The following is a 17,289-nucleotide window of genomic DNA, read 5'->3' as shown; positions in this document are numbered from 1 at the left end:
AGTGAGTTTTCCTAAGTAAGTTGTTAGAGCCTACCAAAGATCTAGCTGAGGCCTTTGCACATAGTACACACATTGTGAGTAGCTGTTGAATAATGTAACCCAACAAACATTTATTAAGTGTCAATGAGCGAGACCCAGTTGCAGCCTTCCAAGACTACTGGCATGAGAGGGCTAGCAAACGTATATAACAGTAGTAAAAACAGCTATGTATTCAGTCATTACTCTATGACTGGCACTATTTTAAGGATTTTATATTAAATAACTTATGCAAGCTTCATAATACCTCTAAAAGGAAGGTATTGAAAATGAAAAAAATGAAGATGAATAACCTTAGCTCTAGAGGAGGTTTAAGAAGTAATTATCCTAATAAGCAGTAGCACTGGGATCTAACCTAGGTTGTCTGCTTCCCGAATCTCCCCCATGAGAATGCTTTTAAGCTCAGGTGAAAGGCCATAGCCCCTTCATTTTTATTTCCTTGGTGCACATAAGCACTGATGACTATTTGCTATTGAACTGTGCCAACTACAAGGCTGACAAGGATTAGGAAAATAAGAAAGATACATCGTGTTATGCAACAATAACATGGCTTAATGTCAGATGGGAAGGGGTAGAAGAAGCCCAGGTTTTGGAGCCAGACCAGGGAGACCTGCGCTTGAACTCCGGGTTCACCAGTAACTAGCTCAGGCACTCTTTCTTCTCTGACAAAAACGGACCCATCCCAGTGCCCCCATACCACCATTTCTGGGCCAGGTGCCACCTAGAAAGTTTGAAGCTCTGTAAGATTAGATTCTAGACTCAGAGACTCAAAATAATTCAAAATAAAGGTGACTAAATTTGAGTTTAAAAGATTTACCTCAGGTCACACACCTGGTCGGTACTGGTACTAAAATTTAGTTTCCTGAGTTTCAGCCCAGTGCTCTTTCACTTGAGTCACAGAGTTTCATTTGAGGTAGGTAAGCAGAACAAAACACCGTAAGAAGCAAGTTATTCAAAACGGGACTTTCCAGAACAAGCCTAAAATTGGACAGCTGCCTCCTTGTGTTCAAGTGAGGCACACCCCAGTTTCACTATAGATCTAAAATCTAAGCCTCTTTGTGCTTTGGAGATAAGTCTCCCACTACTCTGCTATGTCTTAACCCTTTGAGTGCTAACGTCGCTGTGAGCGAAGCTGACAAATTTTCTCCCAAAAGTGCCAGTGTCGCTCCCAGCGACTCTTTTTCGATGGCTATAAATGCAAATAACAGTGGAATAATTCATATTTTATGTTTTGTTCTCTTTTTTTGTACCTCAGGTTATATATTGATATAACTTTTTCTCATGTTGATCCAAATTTCGAATTACGCATGGCACTCAAAGGGCTAAACATTGTCCCTTGCCTCCTTTCCCTGCCAGGATGTCCTACTCAATATCCCAGAGAAATACCCATCTGTAAAGTGGACTTATTCCTAGAACACAAGAAGACACTATCACCTCCCTGTTGGCTCAGTTATTTCCCTGAGAGGAGACACTGGCTCACAGCATATTTTCTTCTAAATTCTCCCTCATTTTAGAATCTGGAGAAAAAAAAAAAAAACATATTAAATGTAGCACAGAAACAGGACAGTATTATCCAGAGAAAGGTGAGTGTTATTGGAGCAGCAGAGGGAAACGTCATTCCAAGTGTATATGTGCCTTTAGGAGAAGCATTTGCAGTGCTTGTATTTACACGATAGTACAGGGGGCTAGTGCCAACAATATAGGCTTTGGAGCCAAATAAGCCAACTTCAAATCTCAGCTCTGTCACTCACGAGCTGAGTGTCTTTATACTAGTTACCCTCCTCAAGGCATGGTTTCATTGATTTTTTAAAAAATGGATTAATGTTATTGGCTTTATAAAGGATTGTTGATAATGAAAACAAACAAACAAACAAACTAAAAACAACCTCAGCCCAGTTTCTAATAGCAAATCTGATACTTAGCAAGGGGTTGATATTATGTTAACACTTCTCCCCCATGACTTGTAGTGGAAACAAATACTTTATAGTGAGCTCTTTGGAAACAAAGAAAACACTTTGGGGACAGTGTAGAATTGAAACTGACTTATCAAACCACTGTTCTGTCATATATACTCCCAATGCAGAAAAAAAAATCTCAGAATTGAGACCACCCTTCCTCTAAATGATAAAATCCCATGTTAAACTTTCCACATCTGTCTAGACAAGTGCTTTTCCAGCCAGGAAGTGCAGAACGAACCACTCCCCAGGGAAACCCATTTCTTTTCCTGCCAAATCTCTAATGGGCTAAATGGTTCACTGAGGCAAACATCTTCTCTCCTATGAATTCCACCCACTATAACCTGCCTGTGCTCTCAGCCCTAGCAGCACAGATCGGTAGAGGGAATGTTTCCCCAGCAATGTTTCCTGCTAACAACTGTAGTGAATTCCCCTGTACAGACACCTGAGGAGTGGGACGGAGTGAGTTACCTCACTGACAAATTAGGAAACGGACTAGAAGCACATTCCATTGCTGCAGAAAAAGAGCAGGCAGAGATAAGTGTTTCTACCGCTTGAGTTAAACAAGTTACTCAAGACTTGAAGGGAAGCTAAGATTTGGGGGTAAAGAACATGGTGAGTTGCTAATTCTTTAAATTCCAGAAAGTATCAACAGAAGGTTTAGTTTAGTAATTTGCTGGGAGCAGTTCTTTATCGAAAGATAAATAAGGGTGACGAAGATAGTGTGCCTTGTGGGCAGGATCAAAGATCTAAGATTTTCCAGGCAGGAGGCAGTTATAGGAGCCATGGGACTGGGTTAGACTGCCCAGGGATCTTACTGAGATGCAGGAATGAAGGTGACTGCAGAACCTTCGGACTATGGTCAGTACAAAGCTATGAACATGGATGGCATGGAGAGTCGCCTGGTATAAATGTGCCCTCCAAAAAGTTCCGAAGGCCTCATCTCTGGATAAGTGCTTTCACTGTGACAGGAACACAAGATATTTGAGGGAAAGGGGAGATAAGGACGTTTTAAAATTCAAATTTGAGGAAGAAGGGCTCTCAAGAATCACCTGGTGAATCTGGGTCACACTCAAATCTCTAATCTATAAAATAGGAATATACATACAGAGGATTCCCACCTCACACCTAACCCCTCCCCACAAGGTATTTCAGGACATTTTCAGGAAAAGTTCATCTCGTTTTTGAGATATTTCTTCTAATTGAGTTTAAAACAATCAATTGTAGTCTCCAACATGGGGCACAAATTGACCAGTCTTCTTGTAAATCTCAAGTTCTTTTTTTTTCACGGCTACTCTGTAGAGACTGGTGAGAAAAATGGTGATGTCTGTGTTGTCACCAATGTTCAGTGAATGTGCCACCAATGCCTGGGTACTGTTAGGCTGTTCACAATGCCAACCTGGTACCCTTCGGGTCTTTTAATATATCATATGGTTTTCAAAACAATTCTGTGAGCCGGGAGGAAGTGAAGTCTCAATTAGTCAGAAGCAATATAAAGATTTTTATTTTTCTGAATCTTATATATTTTATTTGTAGTAGAGTTTTGTTGTTGTTGTTGTTTATTGATTGGTCCTTGTGACACTTAGTTTTATGTTTCAACCTGGCTAGGTTATAATACCTGGATATTTAATCAACATTGATCTGCATGTTGCTGTGCAGATACTTTGTAGATGTGGTTAATGGGTTAATGTTTACTATCAGTGTACTTTAAGTAACAGAGATTACCTTCAGTGTTGGTAGGCCTCATCCAATTAGTTGAAGGCCTTAGGAGCAAAAACTAAGTTTTCTCAGAAAAACACAGATTCTGCCTTATGACTACATTTTTCTAGTCTGCTCTATAGATTTCAAACTTGCCAGCCCCCACAACTGTGTGAGTCAAATCCTTAAAGTAAACTTTATATATATATATATATATATATAGAGAGAGAGAGAGAGAGAGAGAGAGAGAGAGAGGAGAGAGAGAGAGAGAGAGAGAGAGAGAGAGAGAGGACTGGAATGTGCATATGTGAACAATGATGACTTCACTGTACTAGTCAATGGGGGCAGTAGACACCATTGAGTGAGCATGTGTGCTGTGTGGCTGTTGCATTCAAAATGACTGAGTGAGTAGAGCAATTAACATGCATCAAATTTTGTGTCAAGCTTAAACATTTCCTCCATGGAAACTATTTGGGTGATTCAGAAGGCTGTAGCTATGTGCAACTGGTGATTGGCATCTTTATCATGACAATGCACCCGCTCGTGCATCACATCTCCTGCAGTTTTTTAGTGAAACATCAAATCGTCCAGGTCAGTGGTTCTCAACTTTCCTAATGCCACGACCCTTTAATACAGTTCCTCATGTTGTGGTGACCCCCAACCATAAAATTATTTTCGTTGCTACTTCATAACTATAATTTTGCTACTGTTATGAATCATAATGTAAATATCTGATATGCAAGATGTATTTTCATTGTTACAAATTGAACATAATTAAAGCATAGTGATTAATCACAAAAACAATATGTAATTATATATGTGTTTTCCGATGGTCTTAGGCGATCGCTGTGAAAGGGTCATTTGACCCCTAAAGGGGTTGTGACCCACAGGTTGAGAACTTCTGGCCCAGGTGATTCACCCCACGATAGCCCAGATTTGGTGCCCTGTGACTTCTGGTTTTTCCCCCAAACTGAAATCACCTTTGAAAGTGAAGAGACTTCAGACTGTTGATGAGATTCAGGAAAATACAATGGGTCAGCTGATGGTGACTGAGAGAACTGTGTGAGGTCCCAAGGTGTCTACTTTGAAGGGGACTGAGGCGGCATTGTCCTATGTACACTGTTTCTTGTATCTTGTATCTTCTTCAATAAATGTCTTTATTTTTCATAGTACATGGCTGGATATCTTCTGGACAGACTATTCTCCCACTGGTTCTGTTTTTCTGAAGAATCCTGACTGCCATGATCCTTATCTTCATGTAGCTTTTGCTCTAGAGTCTTATTTTCAGATGGTACAAACTCAGGATCAGATTCTGAATCTTATTCACATTAGTACTTCCCTTTGCCACTGGCTCAGTGACAAGCTGTAATAGAAATTTTAGCTTAAGAAATGCACAACAGCTTGAACAAATAAATGAATATATAATGTAGGTAGAATTTATGCTTGCTGCATAAAGAACTACAACGCTTTTAAAAAGCAACATAGGTCATGAATAGTCCAATATAATGTAAATCAAGTGGAAAATTATTATAATAGTCAAAGCTAATTGTAGGAGCTTTCATAGGTAAGTTTTTGAGTCAGGTTAAGAGGAAAGGTGCTTTGGAATTTTGAGGGGAATGGAGAGAGGGATGAATCAGAGATGGGCCTGGAAAGGGTCTAAAGAAACTGGTTAAACTTGAGAGGAGAAAGGAAGAAACAATGGAAAATAAGGTCAGTGAAAACAGTGGCCCATTGTATTGAAAAAAAGCATGGAAGAACCCTTATTTTTATTTTTTAAATATACTTTATTGATTATGCTCTTACAGTTGTCCCCATTTCTTTTCCCTTTGTTCCCCTCCACCCAGTGACCCCCACTTCCTCCAGTTGTCCCCCCTTTAGTCCATGCCCATTGGTTGTGCACATAGTTCTTCTCAACATCTTCCTGTCTACTCCACTCCCTCTTACTATGCTTCTTAATTCCTGCACCATCTCCCTCCCTTTTCCCTCTTCCCCCTCCCCACTGACCTCCCCCCAATATGTTCCCCATACCTATAATTGTTTTCCCACTCTCATTGTCTACTTAGTTTGCCTTTGTTTTGGTTTCCTAGTTTCTGTTGTTGGTTGTTGTATACAGTTTTCATTTTAATGTTCATAGTTTAGATCCTCTTTCTTCTAAACAAATCTCTTTAACATCTCATATAACAGTGGTTTGGATCTGATGAACTCCTTCAGTTTTACTTTGTCCTGGAAGCACTTTCTCTGCCCTTCTATTCTGAATGATAGCTTCGCTGGATAGAGTATTCGTGGTTGTAGGTTTTTGCTTTTCATTACTTGGAATATTTCTTGCCAGTCCCTTCTTGCCTGCAGAGTTTCTTTTGAGAAATCAGCTGAAGTCTTATTGGGACCCCTTTGTACACAGTTCTCTTCTTCTTTCTTGCTGCTTTTAAGATTCTCTCTTTATCTGTAATTTTTAACATTTTGATGATAATGTGTCTTGGTGTGGTTCTCCCTGGATCCAGTTTTTTTAGAACTCTCTGTGCTTCCTGGACCTGTAAGTCTGTTTCCTTCCCCAAGTTAGGGAAGTTCTGCTTCATTATTTTTTCACATAATTTTTCAATTTCTAGTTCTTCTTCTTCAACTTCTGGCAACCCTATGATTTGGATGTTGGCCCGCTTATAGCTCTCCCATAGGTTTCTGAGCCTCTCCTCATTTCCCTCACTTTTTGTTTCCTCTTTCTGAACTGGTTAACTATTTGTTTCTTCCCTATGTTCCACTTTGTTGGTTTGATCCCTAGTTTTCCTTCCCTCACCACATGTTTTGTATGTATTTTTGTTCATTTCAGCAGGGCTAGCCTTCATTCTTTCCCTGTCTTGTTTAAGATCTGCTGTTAGATCTGTTAGCTTTCCTATAATGAGAGCTCTGAACTGAGCCTAAGAAAGATTTCCTATCTGCTCATTCAATAAACCATGTATTTGCTGTCTGGTCAGCTGTGTGATTGGGATCTCTATCATGATTCCTGCCATCCTGACAGTTTGTGTTCACCTTTGTTTCCTGGGTGTGGCTGTAGGTGGCGGAGCTCTGTGCTCTCGTCACTACTGGGCGACGCTTCTTGCCGCCACACTGTGGTGCTTTATGTGGGGGCAGGGGTCCAAGATGGATTTTTGCCATTCACTCTCTGCTGAGAGACCAGGACCCTCCTCCTTTATCCCCACACCCTCCGGCCCTCACAGTCCAAGGCAACGGTGGTCTGCCTTCCCCAGCATTGAAATCATGAGCCGATGGGTTTGGTCTGGAGCCAGGGGTGCTCCCCAGGCACTTCTTGCCTCCCCTTAAATACGAGTGTCCCGCCACCTATGCTGCAGCTGCTGCCGCCAGCACAGCTTAACCTCTCCACCCCAGCTTCACCCCTCCTACCCGTTTAATGAGCACCACTTCTTTATAACTTCATACGTTGGACTTCCATGCAGCTTTATTTTCTGGAACTTCTGGTTATTTCTGGTTTCGTGGTAGCTGTATTCTTTCTTAGTTGTGGAGGGAGACAGAACATGTCAGTCTAGGCCTCCATCTTGGTCGGAAGTCCAGAACCCTTATTTTTCCCTGGGATAAAAAAGTAACAAACCAGCATGCACACATGCAACACATGGCATAGAACTGGCCTACTTAGGGAGGTGAAGGACTCAGTGTCTGGGTGGATACCCTACACTGAGATGTAAAGGAGCGCTTGCCACTGACTGCCTATGTCTTCCCAGCTGTACAAAGACAGGAAGAGCTTCTCCCAGCACTTATGTACCACACTTAGGGTGTGTGTTCACTTCACAGGACTGAGACTCTGTTAGCATGAGCCTCTATTAGCCATGCAGGATGAAGTCACCGTGTTTTGGTTTTAGTAGAGTGACAGGTTCTTTTGATGTGACTGTCCTTTCTTTTTAGTTTATTTTATTGTGTTTTTTTCCATAACTATTCATCCCCCATACCATCATCCATCTCCCCCACCTCCTGGCCTTGTTGTCTGTGTTGACGAGTTCGTTCAAAGTCAGTAAATGGAAAACTCCTGAGATTTAGCCTTTGCCTCCTAGACTAATAGTCACATAGCCTAAAGGAATGAAACAGCTCTTTCATAAGCCCAATTTTCTTTTTGTGCAGGTGGCAATCCAGACTGGCATCGTGGATTTCAAAACAAATTGTTTCAAGTTTCCCAAAGCTGGAGCAGCAAGGCAGTTGCAAACCATTCGGTTTCCCAGTCCCCGTAAGCAAACTGACTCAGAGAAATCCATTTTTCCATGACTAGGACAATAATCTTTCTCTCCTTTCACCTGCAATTTGTTGTACTACTTTTATTTTGTTATTCATTCATTTCCAAAATATAATTTGTATCTGGGCACTGAGCATAATGGTGTAACCAGATAGTTATAATACATTAAAAACAATTAAGATTTATTTAGTGCTTTCTGTGTGCCGGCCATTGTTCTAACCACTTTACACGTATTAACTAATTCAGCTTTCATACAATGCTATGCCGTTGTCTATGCTGTATGAGGAAACCAAGGCCCAGAGATACTGAATTACTTGTCTATAATCATACAGAAAGGAATAGAGTCAGAACTAAACTCGGACAGTCTGGCTGCAGAGCTTGCCTGCTTAACCCTGGAGGGGGCAGAAGGGGCAGGTGCTAAGTACTACTGACAGAGAAAGCACACGCAGTGGGGAGCACATAGGCGGTGCCAGTGACTCAGATGTGTGGCCCCAGGAGAAGTGTTGTATTTAAAATTAAAAGCCGATCATATCAATCTCCTTCTCAAAATCTTTTAATGACCCCTATCCCCCCATGAATTTAGACTGAAAGCTACATGTTCTACCATGGCCACTAAACGTTCTGCTCGATCTGGCCTCTCTCTCGCCATCACTATATCAATCCAGGTCTCTGGCTGTAGCACCTTTTAGGTATTAGTTACTGTCTCTACCCACTCAAACCTACCTGTTGTTTATGTCACAAGTTTAAGGTCATTTACAAAAGTCTTTTCTGACCCTAATCTACATTAATCCCAATAACGACTAATGACAATAATAATTAGAGTCGTCGTCGTCGGCAGCCGTCCGTCTCGAGAGACGATGGTGTAGCTTCTTAAGAGTCTATCTGCACCGCCGACGATGGTGTAGCTTCTTAAGAGTCTATCTGCACCGCCGAGAATGGAGTAAACATGAAATAATACTAGATGGTAGGCAGGGTTCTAAATGCTTTACATATAATAACTCATTTAAATTTTACAACAATCTTAGTGGTACATACAAGTATTAGTCAATTTTTACAGGTGGAAAGGTGAGGCAATATGCATATAATTCTGTACTTTTCTTCATTACAATGATCACATGTGTAATCATGTATTTATTCATGTAATGTTTCCTGGACAGTAAGCTCTACAAGGTCAGCGTCTGAATTAATTTTCTTCATCATTGTGTCTCCCGTGTCTAACACAGTGTCTCATACACAGTAGGCATTTAATAAATGTTTATTGAATAAATCAATAAATAATGGATGAGACATATTTCTCTCAAGACTTATACATTTTCTTACTACTTACAATAAAATGGATAGCTGACAAAGAAATTAAAGCAGATTCTCTATTATCTAGTAATTATTTAAGCTGTTTGCTCTCCTGTGTGAAATTCTCAACGTCCCTCTTTCCGTTAGTTATAACATCCGAGGGTTACAAGCGGGTGGAGGCAGGGACAGTGTGGTCTGGGCTAGAGGAAAGAGCATGAGCTTTCAAGAAACACAGATCTAGGTTTCAGTTCTGACTTTATCACTTACTAACTGTGTGGTCTTGAGCAAGCCCCATAGATTCACTGAGCCTCCTTTTCTAAAGATCTGTGAAATAGAGAAAATAATAGCAGCAACACCAGTTCGGCTGGGAGAATTAAGTGAGATCATGTATACAGAGGGCCTAGCAGAGTGCTTGGCGCTTAACAGGAGCTGAAGAACTCCTAGCTCCTTGCCCATCCTGCAATCACACGCAGGCCTGTGGGGCTTTGGAAATTACCTATTTACTAGACAAGCAGTGCTACCCAGACTAGACCCTGGAAATGTGAAGCCCAAGTACAACTGAGGGGGCAGGGGCAAAGACTGTATTATCTGACTGGATCATGTGAACTGGATAATCACCATGGCCCCAGCTCACTCTGTGGACTCAGACAAAGAAGGGGCAGGGAAAGTACACAAAACTCAGAGGGGTTACTTTTGGTCCTTGTCAACAGTTCCGGCTGGGAGTAAGTCAAGACAATAAGAAAAAGATCCAGTGAGTTCTGTTGCAAGTTCTCTAGTTCAAGGGACAGTCCCTGCTTTGTTTCTCTTCTCTGGGGTGAAAGATTGTTCCCTGAAACACTCCTGGCTTCCCAGAACAGCTCTGGAGGCAACTCCATAGGAGTTCTGGCCAGGGGCTGATCAGAAGCAAGCAAGCAGAACTCACCCTGCCCCCAGGATCATGCGGTCTTGGGGACGCAGGAGGCAAAAAAGGGAACTTAGATGGTCCTCTTCCTTCCTCCTTCATCTCTCAACGTCCATATTCATGCTTCTCTAGGCCAGCCCTGACCTTTTCATCTCCTTCCCTCACAATCAAGAGGAGAGAAGTGGGATAGGTGAGTATGAGAGTGGCTTTTCCCTTCAGAAGTATTGAGTTGAGAGAGGGCATAAGACTCCCAAGAGTCAGAGACCTCCCCCAGTATGGACTCTGCTGGTAGTAGGTTTTGTCTTCTCTCTAAAGGGAAACTCAGCACCTGATCCTGCTGCTACTCTGCTGAGCTCTCTGGGCTAAAAAAAACCCTGTGTCTGTGCAGGTGTGTGCCAAGCCCTCCATATTGTGTTTAAATACAACTATAATGATTTGCATAGCTGTAATTACCATATTTTATTAAGAGAAGTCCTCTCAGACTTATGCACAAGAAAAATCTCAGTTAGCTAAGATCTAGTTTATCAGAATCCTAACTGGGCAATCTTTGCACTCTTATATTTGACATGAGCTCTGTTTTCTCCCCAGCCCTTTAGCTTTTCCTGTATGTCCTGGAGAATCCTACCTTCCTCCAAATCTATTTCTGTATAAGCAGATTTATATGGTGTCAGGGGGAAAGAACCTTAAAATTCAAAGAAAGATTGCCTTTACTTTTCATTACTATGGAAGGGAAGTAGATCAGAACCTTTTAGACAGATCTCAAGGAGGCTTTCTGTTTTGGTTCCCTACTGATACCAGCAGGCCTGGGCAATTAGCTACCCCACATTGACCATCTGTTATGTGCTGGGTGCTATGGGAAACATGTCATATAACACAATTAATACCAATACTAATATTGACATTTTCTAAGTGCCTGGCGCTATTCCAAGTACTACTTTATATGTGTTTGTATATTTAATCCATACAACCAACATATGAGGTACGAACAGTTTCCTTCCCAGTTTTGAAGATGATATAGTTGGGACATGGTGAAGTTCAGAAATGTGTCCTTAAGTTGCACAGAGGTAGAACTGGGATTTGAAAGAGGGAATCTGGCTTCCAGGTCTTCACTCTTAACTACTACACACATTGCTTTCCTCATTCAGTCCTCAGAACAAACTTATGAGATAGAATACTAAAATGCCCACTCTTCAGATAAGAAAGCTGAGTCTCTGAGAAGTAACTTGTCTAAAGGATCGCCTTAGGATTCCCAAATCAATTCAATTCAATATGCTAATTGAGTACCTCTTTGTGCCAGGCACTGTGATGGGCACTAACAGCATAAGATAGTGTGTAAGCTAGTCACATTTAGTCATTTTGTTCTTCTCATTTCCTTTAATACTGCCACCTCTTCCTGTAGTAACTGATTATAAAGAGTTCACCTCAAGTGAAGAAAAGTCACATGCAGTCGAGATTAGGCAAGGATGTCAGCATTGAGCACAGGGCTATGCGCTAGCAGATACTTACACAAGCCTTAAAAAAAAATTCTAATATGAGCCTCAGTTCCTTTTCAATTCTTTCTGATTCAGGCCTGGGCATATGTTCATTTGCATTTGTTCATTTCATACACATTAATTGAGCATCTACTGTGTTCTAGGTCATATGCTATAAATGGGAGAAAAATTAAAAAAAGAGTATTAGTACTTGAATTTAGGACACTCTTAGTTTAGAAGGGGAGAAAATTAAATAAACACAGAATAATATGATAAGTGCATTATTAAGAGAGATAATAATTAAGATAATAGTTCAGAGTAATTTTGCATGACTTGTGGGGAGCACATCCAGAAGATGGCAAACACACTGAGTCTTGAAGGAAAAAGAAATGCACTTTCCAGATGAGAATGGGTAAAGAGACTTGTATTTACCAAGCATATATTATATATCAGGCCCTAGACTGAGGCTATATATTTAGTTTAATTCTGACTCCAGAATCAAAGAATCAGTGAGTATAAGGAACTTGTTCACAGTGACAGTGTAAAAACATCCATGAGCTGAATATGTGAACAGTATTTGGGGGGAAGAGCAGCTCAGGCAGAAGGAACAGCATACACAAAGACAGGAAGGCAAAAGGATCCTGGTGCCTTGCGGGACAGTACTTTCAGTACACCCCAGCCATCTCTGGTGCATGGGGCAGGGGAGAAAGTAAGAGATGAGGACAGAAGGAATTGGGAGCAAAATTTTGGAGGACTTTGCACACCTGATAAGAAGTAGGGATCTTATCCTGAAGGCAAAGGATAGCCAACTAAGAAAATAAATAAACCATTCCTACAAGAATTGGTTGTGGGAAGAGAAGAGAGAGATAAAAGGCACTACTCAAAGCCAGGGATATGGGATAAGGAGCAGTGGTGAAGAGGGGGATAGATGTGGGCCTCCAGATGAACCAAAAGGGGTTTGCAAAGGGGTCAGGTATCTGGAGTTTCTATAAATTCCGACTGATAAGGAAGTGGAGGAGTGCAAGTTATAAAGAAACAGGGGTAGGAAACAGAAATGAGTGCAAAAGCCAATATGGTGGATTCTGACAACCAGATTTGAAGAAAGCTCCCTAACTATGAGCCTGGGAGGTAGAGGAGTCCAGGTGTGAGGTGGATCTCTGGCTCTGACTCCTGGGGCTACCTAGGTAAATAGAGTTGTCAAGAATATCCAGCAAGAGGCAGCTGTTTCATGAAGGCTCCCTCTGACATGTCTGGGAGCTGCAAGACCAGGCTTGAAGCAGGCAGCAGGGGGGTTGGGTTGGAGGATGCAGGCACGTGGGCAGCCTCCTGCCAGAGCTCTGCAGAAGACGCAATGGAGAGAAGTGAACCTTTCTTCCCAGCCTCCTCCTCCACCCTTTGCTTCAGAGCCCTGGTACCTGAGCATAGTGCAGGCTGCACAAACGTTGATTCATACATGAGGGGCTATAGCTGTAAGCCACACAGAGGTGGCAGAAAGGATAGAACTGCGTGTGTGTGTGTGTTTAAGAAACTGTTTATTCAAAGAACTATATATCAAACACAACCTTACTAGCTAGCAGACAACAGTGATTTGGCCAGACGATTTATACAACCAAATAAACACCAAGTTGGGCTGTGTAGAGCTAAAGGTAAGGCACATTTTTTAAAGTGGGGTGTCACCGTCCATGGTCTTCATTACAGAAAATGCTTTTGCACACAAACATTGAGGCAACAAAACCCGGGCGTCTGTCTGAGTGTACTGTAACCAAAGAGAAAGAAAGGCCGGAACTAAAATGCAAAAGAAAGAAAGAAACTCTGTTTGGAGATAGATCAGCTACAGTATAAACTTTTCCCTTTCTCTGGCTTACTGCTTTAGCAAAACCTGATGGTTGTCTTTGTAAAAAACGTGTCTGTATCTAGGTCCCTGGCAGCGATTTGCCTCTGGGAGGGCCAGCAATCTATTTAATGACTCCATTGACGTCAATAGCATAACTGAAATACTTACTAACATGCATGATTCCAACTTTGAGGGGAGGGGGGTGGATAGTGTTTCTCAGCAGTACAAAAACATGAAGTGGAGTCAACACGGAACGAACTCAACTCTTTAGGCAGTGAGTAATTAGATGCTGCAGGTCTCAGGAGTTTTGTTTAATATCAAGACACGTTCACACCAAATTTGGAAATTAATTTGGAACCGGTGAAATAGGCACTAATGAGCAGGTCTTTATTTTTGGCAGTGTTTGCACTGGAGTAGCATTTTACCTATTTGCACTTTAGTTGACTTGTCAATGTTTTTGCAACTACCCATACTTAATTTTAGACATATATGAAATAATTGCAAGTCAATATAAATATCTCAGTGTTGATACTCTAGGGTAAGCTTTCAGAAGGCTATTTTAGACAAAAACAATTCTTACAAAACAACAGTTTGGGGAATTGGTCTCAGAATTACTGGGGCTTTTCTAGAGCATTTGCCTTATTGTTATGTATGCAAGTTGCCTAAACACTCAAGATGAGTAAGGCAGTTAAACTAATATTTCAGGCCCTATCACATTCAGAACACAGAAAAAATTATATAATATTTCTATTTCTTTCTTTCTTTTTTTCTTTTTCTTTCTTTCTTTCTTTCTCTCTCTGTCTTTCTTTCTGTAATTTCCTCCAACCCCTTTCTCTTCTTTGTCATGAGTGTCCACAACCTTTGGTAACAAGATTGATTTTACTTGTATTTGTCCATAAGTTTTGCAATCCTGCCTGACAGTTCTTGCTTAATGTGGAAACAAAACAAATGTTCTGCTTATGCCAGTTTCATTGCCAGTCATCAGGCGCAGCTGGGCTCCCAGGCCACCGCCATGGTTCTCAGAGAGCCCCTTACTTGTGCACGCACAGTTCATTTCATGCTCGACCCTGGAAGCTCTGGCAAAAAATGAGAACTGAGTGAATGCCACGATTTTCTGAATTTCTCAGAATCCAAGATGACTCGAAGCCCCTTGTCCACTCCTCTAACAGACCCTGCATCTGGAACACGCCAATGAACTCCAGAGGAAAATTCATAATCAAAGTAAAGATATGGGAGGAACTCACACTGGAAATAGGCTTTTTAGGAGAAAGCTTCTTCTGTTGATAGTCCTTTCTTCCCCAGAAGGGCCTAGATACTTAATAGGAAAAATAGATAGGCATGAGCACTAAAAAATATTAAGTCTGTTTTTCACTTAAGCCAACCTATTTTACTGGAAAGTTCTATGTTATCCTATTTTCCTATACACAGGTTTTTCTTGAAGTATATTTAACTGACTGGTGTTGAGAACCACCATCAACCAACAGTGAGAATACCAAGGCTGGAGAGACTTTGGGTTTGCAGTAGTTTGGCCTGAAGTCGTCAAGGAAATTCTCTAGACATCTTTGTGACATGGTTTGCTGTCATTTACAATGACCCACGGGCTTGCTGTTCTTCATAAGAGCTGATCTGTTACATTGGTGATGCCTTGCTCAATACATTTACTGGCAAATTTTGAAATAAGAAAATTAGTATAGAACATCCCATTTTACACATCAAATTGGCTGCCACAAAGTTGGATATATGACACATTATTACAAATAAAATCACATTTATATGACTCAAAGTGCTAGCCATTAAAAGGAATGCTTCTCTCATCCTATGTAATGTAAAAAGTCATTTTGTGAAGGCAGTGAACACTCAATAATTTACACTTTTGGTTAATTCTCACTTTCTTGACATACCTGTAATCACTACTGAAATGCATGCAAATGCAGAGGATAGTTAGGACAGGTGAAAAAAGTAGGACAACTATCTTTCACACACACATACACACCACACATATACAAACACATAACACACACCCCTCAAACATGCCACATACACACCCTCACACACTCGCTTATGCTCACCCACCCACACACATGCACATACACACATTGATTTTCTTTAATCATCAAATGTGTTGAAAGTAGTTTTGGGGCCTGAAATCCCGAGATAGTTCAGCTGTCCACTTTGCATGTGTATAGATGACAGAACCCAAGATCCTGCTCTGTGTTTGAAAGTGGTTTTTCTTCTGTTCTAATTTTCCTTTTTTTAAAGCATCATGTATAGAAAGCCTGGAATTCATGCTTGTGAAAAAGCAAAATGTGATAAAAATTGAGATGCTCATTAAACTCCACATCCTGCTGCAGGATATTTTTCACTTTCCTCCTTAACTTGGGGCAAATGATTTCCACTTTGCTCCATTTTCTGGGTTTTAAATGCTCTATTTTTTACTCTGGCTTTCCAATTCAAAGGGCAAAAATCCCAATTTTTAAAGTTTAACTCTTTTTGCTTAAAACCTATATGACCACACTACTATATTTAAGCAGTTATAGAGTATATTTCAAACCTTTTTAAATTTCAGTGCAATAACTGATGTTAAACCATAAACACACACACACACACACACACAACTGAATATTTTTCATAGCCATGGATATAAAAATATTGACTCATAATAATTTTTAATTTATAAGCATTTTCCTTAAGATAAAAGTCCCCAAACTTCATAGAGTTCTCTTGGTCAAGTCAATATGTGAAAATAACTATGGGAAAGCCTATTGAATGACAAAGAGATGAATAAGGTGTAGCCACTGCCTTTAAAAAGCTGCAATGGCAGAGATATGTGAACCATGAACTACAGAATATCTGAGAATGGGATTGTGCCATAGCACAAAAAAGGAGCGATTACACTGATTTTCTAAAAATTTAGGATGTCTGCAGAGAAGGAAAATTTGTGTTGTATCATGAGAGCTAAAAAGAATAATTTTGGTTACACAGTGAAAAGAAAGGTACTGCAGACTGAGAAATTTGCTTTGATTTCCCCCATGAATTATCCTCGTTAATGATCAATTTGTAAGAGCAAATGTACCAATTTAACCAGTTTCTGACAATTATCTTTTAAAATGAATTACATTGCCTTCATTTAGATACGTTCAGAAATGTTGTTTAAAAAGAATTTCCCTTTCTCTTTTTCTCTATTTCTGTCTGTCTCTCAAATTTGCTTTTATACAAGAATACAGTTAACTTAGTCAGGCTTTTCTAACAATGGGTTATTGCTAGAACTGTGTAAATTATTGTGTGTTTCTTATATCTTTTATCTTAGATCTCAATTCAAATACATGAGTATTCAGTGTGAAGAAATGAAACCTTGATCATATTATCATGAAAAATAACCTTTTAAAGCAGCATTCTAGCTTTCAGTTCTGTTGTCTTTGAACCCCTTATTTTTCATTCCCCTTTAAAGTTTCTATTTAAACACACCTCTTTGTCATATGCTGATAAATATTAAAATAACAGGAAAAATCTGCCCGACTCGTTTAAGCTGATAATAAGAACAAAACACAGGATGTGTGTGTCCTCCTTCCTTTTCTGACCATGTTTAAGCGTTAAGAAATTTTGAAATTTTGAACCCTGTAATAATTGAGTATCACTACACTCTCTTCCCAATGAAAAACCAGGATTTGTTGTACTTTGTCACAAAGACAGACAAAAACAAATTGCCTGAGTGGTATTGTCCTTCTTTGCTCCATTGTTTTAAAGGAACTTGGCAAGACTCTAGTTAACAAGCTGTAGTTACTGAGCCAATAATCACAAAATGATCTTTCCAACAGCATCTTTAGTTAATAAGCTAATTTATAGAATCATAAATAGCGCATTTCTCCTAATGT

The sequence above is a fragment of the Furipterus horrens genome, unplaced genomic scaffold, assembly GCF_987537825.1.
Source record: "Furipterus horrens unplaced genomic scaffold, mFurHor1.1.pri manual_scaffold_3, whole genome shotgun sequence".
Taxonomy (NCBI): Eukaryota; Metazoa; Chordata; class Mammalia; order Chiroptera; family Furipteridae; genus Furipterus; species Furipterus horrens.
Note: the sequence above shows the minus strand (reverse complement) of the source record.